At 35.4% G+C, this 6,154-nt stretch overlaps 1 protein-coding gene across 1 annotated transcript in view; it reads right to left on the bottom strand.

The window, feature by feature from the left end:
- The window catches only part of LOC107715424 (cationic amino acid transporter 3-like), a 14,346-nt gene extending 8,192 nt beyond the window's left edge, over positions 1-6,154 (bottom strand). Inside the window, exon 1 of the mRNA XM_016521567.1 lies at positions 6,047-6,154. The gene's annotated coding sequence lies outside the window, so the exon portion shown is untranslated. The remainder of the gene's footprint in view (positions 1-6,046) is intronic.

The raw sequence follows: 6,154 nt of genomic DNA, 5'->3' as shown, positions 1-6,154 counted from the left end.
CTCGCGCACATCAGCTATACAGGTGTTAATACTGAATGTTTAACATTATATTCATTGCATACATATACTTCGTAGTAGACATCCTTAACTCCTTTCTGCTGTCTGTTGTTCTGTTGTGGGTGTTTCTTTGTTTGAATATGGCGCTTATCACATGCTGTGTGGTATCGGCGTTTGGTATCGGGGCATTTTAACGAGTACGAGTACAGGAGACCAGTATTGGGCCGATACCGATACCAGTATCGGTATCGGTGCATCCCTAATTTTTACATTTACATACATTACATTTTTTATCAGGATTCTGTGGCAAATAGATAGTTCAAAAGAGCAGCATTTATTTTAAATAGAAATATTTTGTAATATTATAAATTGTCTTTACTGTTAATTTTATTTTATTTTTTTAATTACTGACCCCAAACTTTTGAATGGTAATGTATAAACTTGTCAAGACAGACCTACAATGAGATCTGAGGTTTTAATGCAATGATAAAAGCTTCCATAGAAACCATAAAGCAGGGTGAATTAAAATGTATGTATTTTTTATTTTTTTTAAACTACACTACCCACAATCCTGAAATGGCTTTGGATCTACCCATTAGATAAGTTGAGGTTGCCACAGAAACAAGAGCCATGACAAAAGTGCTCAGCAGTGAACTCCCAATCACATGAAGTAATGTTGTGATTTAGCTTAGAACTCTTTATTAAGGATATTTTTGAAATTCCTATGGAGGAAATTAATGCAAAAAATCCAGTCATTTTAAATTGGAATCCGAAGATTTTGCAACAGGTTCAAGTTGGTCACATGAATTCACTGTGACAACAACATTTTGCCAAAAATATGCTAATGTGACTGCGACTTAACGGTCTGATTTCATATTAAAAAATTATTAAAATATTATTTTCAATGCTTTAGTCCGAAATCATAAAAGTCTGGAGGGAAAAACCCCCATCAAAATGTTCATTTACGCATTCTCTCAGGTATATTTAGACTTCAGCTCCACCTCGACTCCACAAAAACTTGTTCTAACTCAACTATAATTGCGTATGACAACATACTGACTGTTGCGCTTTACTAACAAGCTCCCCATTGTTCTGTGTGAACCTTTCAGTGTCTAATTGACCCGCTTGACTCCTTATCAGAGCGTTCTGATTCCAAAGCACTCCTGCTAGCTCATCAGGTTACATGGTCATGTTTATGTCTGAGCAAGCAGTAGTACACTGATGTTGATGTTTCATGCAGTTCTTTACCAGGCCATCATTCTTACTGGTGACATTCACAGCGATGCCAAACAGAAAGGATTTGGAAACACGCGCAAATGAGGACACGACTGAAACCTGAGTTGCAGCAACAGTTATTAAAACTGCACAAACACCGACACAACGACAGTGAAGACAGTTGGAACACGGAGCACAGTGTCAATTCTATCTCCTTACATTTCGCACAAACCGCCGTGACGATTCAACTTCTTGTCCCATGACGGAGATCAATTATTTAACACTTGTGAATAAAACCTGTCACAAAAACAACAAAACTAGAACAATGAAACGGCTAAAAATGGCTTCATGAAAGTTGTGGAAATGCTCGCAAAGAACCCCATGTCCCAGATCAAAGTCAGGTTTGACAAAGAGGACAGAGGAGGGGGGAAAACAAAAACATCCCTGTAATTCACTGTACAATGGAGGGGCTGAAATAGACTCTTTTTTATCTGTAAGGTGGTTTGTTTCACTTGGCACAGCAACTGGCAAGATTCTTAGCGGTTTGAATCGAGCTCAGTCCGGGCAAGAGCTCAGAACTTTAAGCCACTGTTGTGGTCTTACACAACAGATACAATAGCTGCTTTCTTTCACTACTCTGCGCTTTTTGTTATCGTGAAATGAATACGCATATTATACAACATATTAAATGTGGCACTGGTATATCTAGCGGTTGAGAAAGTCCGGAATTACGTCTTCCTTTGTACCAGGTTGGAGCCTTGACCTATTGTGGGGGTTATAGAGTGCACCCATATCAGTTGCCTTGAAAATGTTCCCTACCATGAGATTCTTTTTGGGCTGTACAGTACACACATCTATGATAGGCTACAGTGAGGGCGGCAGCACTAATCTTTTTCTTGTGGTCTCCACGAGGATGGCTGGGTGACACGTAGGCGAAATTAAATCTGTAAGGCTTTTGATCTGGCCATGAGAAATTCATGAATGCCATGACGTCTGTTATCCTGTGGAAACTGGCACATCGACGAAACCTACACATTTTATTGTAACTCCACACTTGACTTGGGTGAATGTAGTATAATATTTCAAATATATATTTTCAAAATCTAGTTTAAAACACTCATGTGGCAAGTTCTTGTATTTGTGTTGTTTTGCAAAACCTTTTTCAAGAAACACTGAAACATAATGTCATGTGGTGTAACCATCAAGTAAAAATCTATATATTTGCATTACCACTGTTGTTTTAGTATTATTTATATATGATTATAGTATTTATCAATATTTAATTAGCTTGTATTTTTATACTTTCAATTTTCTTTATTATATTTTTATATTACTTATACTTTTATACTATTATACTTTTTTTTTTTCATTTGAATTGTGAAATTAAAATCTTTAATTATATATAAATACATACATACATGGATTTTCATGAATTTTTCATTTATAAATACTATTATGTTGCACCTTATGACAATGATTTGACAGATAAAAGTTTTTCAAATTTTAATAAGACTTGTTAACATTTTAAATTTTTCTAAAAAATAAATACAATCATGCCAAATGAAGCTTTCTTTTCAGGAATTTAATTTTTTTTTTTTATTGTGTCTTGTTTCTTTAGCCTGACATAAAACTAATATATATATATATACATACTTTTTTGAATTATATTTGAATTCACATAATTGAATTATGCATTTTAAATAAATTAATAGTTAGGATAAAAAAAAAAGTGTAATGTCATTGACCCACTTATTAAGTTTGAACACTAGATGTGCAGGCTAGTAGCAACAATGTTGGTCACTGAATGCACAGGCTTAAGACGTGAAGGAACATTGAAGTACAGACACATGGGGTACAGTATCTATACTCTTACAGCACTCATCATGTCTATTAAAGGTTCGAGTAGCCCATACATGAGTGTGAGATGTTAGTGTTTAGAAGTGACTCACTGGGCTTTTCTCAAAATAAATACCTCAATGGATTCTAAGAGGCTTACGTAAAGATCCGCCAACCGGTTAACCTTCTTAACAGGAGAGCGAGAACTCCATTCGTTTACATTGGGAGTTGTTTTTGTTTTGGTTCGCTTTTCTGCAGAACGGATTTAGTTCCGTTGCAACTCAGTAAATGTGTTAGTCAAACCTCTGAAATTTCAAAACAAACACCACAAACCCCCTATTCAAAGTTTAATAAGTACAATTCCCCTGAAACTATGAAATTGGGTGATTACATACTGTAATTAAACCATTTGTGACATGAAGGATATTACGTTTGACCCCTTGAGAGACATTAAAGGCCTATTCGGTCTTATTACAGTTACACCTCATGACAGGATTTGCCAGGAACAATCATTCCCAATTCCAAAATCTCTGGAACCGAACCATACAGGGCCTTTAAGATGAAGATGCCAAAAGGAAAGTTTGTTAAATCCTAATATCTAAAAGGGCATTAAGATATCTTTAGACTAATATTTCTTGAGTTACAGGCATGCAAACTTTGGAGAAAAAACTTGAAGTGCTCTTTCCCCATTTTTGAACGGTCACCATTGGCATATAATGCAACAAAGATTGCAAAAGTCAACAGATTTTACTAACAGACCTACCGATCTCAGGTGAAAACTGCCATTTTGACCTCCCTCTAGTGGATTACTCAGTAAATATTCACCCATGACATTTAATATTTTGTCTTTCATCACTATACATGTTTATCTTTCTTCAGAAAAAATATTAGCAAAATCAAAAAATTTGAGCCGGGGACCTCTGGTTGAGTTGACACGGAATGACCCAACAAGAAATGGCATAGAGAAGGAGATACTACAAAACTGTTTAGGGATCCACAGGCTCCACTGGCCACAGGTGCCATATTACAAGCAGAAACCAGCATGAGAGCTTCATTCTTCAAGAATTTAAGTGTTCATGGTTATGAAACGGACTCATTCAGGCCTCAGGGTGGCACATACTGCTGTGAATGAACCTGGCAACCTCTCAGATAGCTGGCTTAATGCCATCACACAGCCCCCTTAACAGGGCTCCACAGATTGTGCAAAATACCAGCCAGAGATCCTTCAAACTGAACAAACTTGAGGGATTCACTGCAATAAATCAGCCAGAATTGGTTTGTATTATGGATGTAATCATGAACTGATGATTGCAAATTTGTTCAACCAATACAATTGCATAACAAGTAATAACAAGTAAAGAGAGCTAAATGTAAAAGTTCTTGTGCAGCAAGCCAACAGTACTGTGCACTACCGTTTTCCCCTTAATCTGAGATTGGAAAATATGAAAAGGTTGAGATTGAAAATCTGTTTAACCGATGTTTTTACCACTTATCTATGTAACTGTTTATCATTCTTTAATATCAGGACTACTGATGGTGGTTGGTTCTTTAAAGAACAGCACCCAAATGCCATTAAGTAGGAGACAATGGTGTTCACAGGAAAAGTATCCTATCCTATAGCAATAAAGCTCTGATTTAATTTATTCAATAATAATGTATTGAGATTATATTATAGTTAAATAATTTATTAAAAATAATCTATTTGCATACTACTTTTTCAATCATTAATTCTCAAGTGGCAAATATATAGTAATGACATTATGATTATATAAATGATTTTATACATAGTATGCATAATATGTTTTCTGTTAATAATCAGTTAGTTATCAAAAACATTTAAACTGGTTGGGCTCTACTAAAAACAGCGTTGGTGAATACGACTGGTCTGATGCAAATTAAACGCGCAAGAAACAAACTACCATGTTCCAAAACACTGCAGATTATCTTAAAATTGATTTTTTTTTTCCAGCAGGGGTAAAATATATGGCAACACAAACAAAATACAATGAACGTCACAGAATGAATCAGGAACCCCTCTGACGTAATATTCAAACAGGGATGTTGGATAGGCGTGAGATCCGGTCTGAACTGGCACCAATCAGTTCTGGTCTGATGCAACTGTTACAACAGATACAACTTCCGGGGCATAATGTCCAAAACGTGTCCGATGACCGGGAACCTGCGTCAATGAATGAAACGCGCCTAAGACCTAAAACCGCCACGTTGTGCGAATATCTAAAATATAAGATACATCAAATGTAAGGAACAAAAACGAGGGATGTGAGAAATTTAAACAGACACTTGAATTGTAACGTTATTTGATTACCGGTGTTCGTTCTCTCTGGCTCGCAAGGACACACATGATTTATTTCACTGATAAATAATCCTCCAAAATAACAGAATAAGAGACGAATAATTGTGATCGAAATCATTGAGAGATATAACAAATTAAGATCAATAAAATTAACAGGGTAGACGAATAGTTGCAACAGTAGTCTGTAAGCATAATGACGTTTATTTCGTTGGATGAAATCTGTTTACTCTGTAATTAATTTATTTACAACTGATACATGTATATTTATAGTTTATTGACATTATATATATATATATATATATATATATAGCGCTTTATACAATACAGATTGTGTCAAAGCAACTTTAGTGTTAAACAGAAAAACCGTGTGTCGATAAAAGAGGACAATAGAAAAGAGTGCACTAATCTAATGTACGTTTTTAAAAAATATTATTTTATCATTGCACGGCTAATGGATGCCTCAAAATATTGTTTTATGTAATATAGTTAATGTCGTGGATGTAAGTTAAGTTAATTTGACAAGATGATTACATGCACGAGTTCGATTGCATCATTTACCGTATAGTATAGTGCAATATGGATCCAGGCTGCATCTTGGAGTCCAGATGGACTAATATGAAACGATCTTATGAGTTATCGCAACAAAACAAAACAAAAAATAAATTTGAAATAGTGAAAAGTTACCTCTTGGTTTCTGATGTGAAGATGCCGATACCTTGAGTCAGCTGTGTTTACCTTGTCAGCCTGTGTGCGAGTTTTCAGCATCGGCTCGTGCGTCTACGTTTTGACGCT

Source organism: Sinocyclocheilus rhinocerous, unplaced genomic scaffold (assembly GCF_001515625.1).
Source record: "Sinocyclocheilus rhinocerous isolate Xijiao unplaced genomic scaffold, SAMN03320098_v1.1 scaffold299, whole genome shotgun sequence".
In the NCBI taxonomy this organism is placed as follows: domain Eukaryota; kingdom Metazoa; phylum Chordata; class Actinopteri; order Cypriniformes; family Cyprinidae; genus Sinocyclocheilus; species Sinocyclocheilus rhinocerous.
This window is presented reverse-complemented; position numbering and strand designations above follow the sequence as displayed.